General features: G+C 36.4%; 1 non-coding gene across 1 annotated transcript; it reads left to right on the forward strand.

Annotated features, from left to right (window-relative positions):
• Positions 1 to 1,523: 1,523 nt before the first annotated feature.
• LOC150022380 (signal recognition particle RNA) lies at positions 1,524 to 1,812 on the forward strand. Its single transcript, XR_016513602.1, has one exon.
• The last annotated feature ends 247 nt before the right edge of the window (positions 1,813 to 2,059 follow it).

The following is a 2,059-nucleotide window of genomic DNA, read 5'->3' on the forward strand; positions in this document are numbered from 1 at the left end:
AATTTTCTAAACACTACAAGGACCCAGTGGCTGGCTGATTATACTACTTAAAAATCAGGAACATTATATGTAGCTCATACTGCGCTACTTATTATTTAATTAAAACATGTAGATATTTACACGGAGAAACATATACATACAGAAAGAGTTGGTGAGAGAGCAATTCATCAATTTAAATTTGAGTATGTTCTTAAGTTATTGCATCCACAATAACCTGAATCCTCTTTGACACCCAAGGATAAGAAAATCAAATCCTCCTGTGACCACTTACTGCAAATAAATGGGTCATTATTCCTATTACAAATAAAATACTAATGCAAGTTTTTCCCAGTTGAAAAGTATATTATTTTAATGTTTTTTAAAGTATGTGGGTGATATCATCTCATGAGATTTGGAGGAACACATGGATCTTATTTTCTTGTTTTACAGACACTTTTGTTTTCTCTGGAATAATTGCAGTCATAGGATATTATTGGATGAGTGAAATTTTATAAATGAGCCTTGTCTTCCCTTTCAGAGTCATCTCTACTCTTATGATTTTGGAATGAGAGGAATCTGGAAAATTGTTCCTGGAACATCTGAAATCTCTTTTCCATAAATATAACACATAGTTAAACAACCAAAGGGCACTCAGGACATTTGGCAACTTTTCTCCCTTTTAACCTAACTAAAGTTCAACTTATACACATCTCTTTATAATTCATGTCTTGTAGTTAATGTCTAAGGCCCATCAATGGGCTCCAGAAGCCACAGTGTACCTAACTTACTAAATGTATTCTAGATTCTGCTCAATTTTTATGAATATGTTAAGAACTCTCCAAATTACTTCAATTATTTGGGACATGGAAATCATCAGTAACAGGACAAACTAAGATACTGGGCTCCTAAGACAGGACCCTCAGCCACCACACCCTCATTTCAAATGTGCCTTTCTCATCTTAGTGTGCCCTTTCTACTTACTTAAAGAAGAGGGGTTCTGGTTTCAAAAGTCACATGCAATTTAATATAATACACATTTGCTGGGAGATAACTTTGAGGATGCAGATACATGTAGGACATAATCCTGGCCCTCCAAGGGCTTACCTGGTTGGTGGTCATAGACACAAGCACTGATATCTATAATTCACATTAATATGGAAATGAGTTCTACTATGCAAGCACATAGAACAATAGAAGAACAGGTTAGGAAGAACAGGAATCTGAAAACTGGATGTGGTGAAATTTAAGCAGATCACCTAAGAATAGACAACATTACATTCTTAGCATGGCTGAAGGGAGTTTAGGGAAGACAGAGAAAGAACATTGAAGTGACTTAAAGAAATTGTTAGTAGCCCAGTACAGTTAAATCATAGGCCACTCAACACTACAACGTGGTAGGGGGCAGGAGGCAATACTTTTTAAAAAACACGAAGTATTTACAGTAAAGAAGATGGAAGGAAGGGCCAGAAAATATTTTAAAGCCAGCTGCAATAAATTCCAACCTTAACAATACCTTCATCCTTTAAAGATCTATTCAGTATTTTGCCGGGTGCTGTGGCAGATACCTGTAGTCCCAGCTACCTGGGAGGCTGAGGAAGGAGGATTGCTAGAGCCCTGGAGTTCTGGGCTGTAGTGTGCTATGCCCATCTGGTGTCCACACTAAGTTCAGCATCAAAATGATAACCTTGGGGGAGTTGGGGGGCACCAGTTTTCTTAAGGAGGGGTGAATCAGCCCAGATCGGAAACAGAGCAGGTCAAAACCAAGATCTATTCAGTATTTCAATATAATATCTATGTTAATTACTATATTTCAGGGTAGTATAATTGTTTTATGGTCTCACTAAACTAATAAACTACTAAACTGGATTCTCTAGAATGCTCTGTCATTAGAGGCACAGAAATACATCAATAAAAAATATCTCCACATCTTTATTCATGTAGCAAAAAACTCATTGCTGATACTCAGTATGGTTTTATTTCCTTTTATTTAAAACCACACCCAAATCTTTGATTCCAAAAGAAGACATAACTCAAGAAAAAATGTGCATGAATCAGTAACCATACATAGGTTTGAATTCTG

Source organism: Furipterus horrens, unplaced genomic scaffold (genome assembly GCF_987537825.1).
Source record: "Furipterus horrens unplaced genomic scaffold, mFurHor1.1.pri manual_scaffold_1, whole genome shotgun sequence".
NCBI classification, from domain to species: domain Eukaryota; kingdom Metazoa; phylum Chordata; class Mammalia; order Chiroptera; family Furipteridae; genus Furipterus; species Furipterus horrens.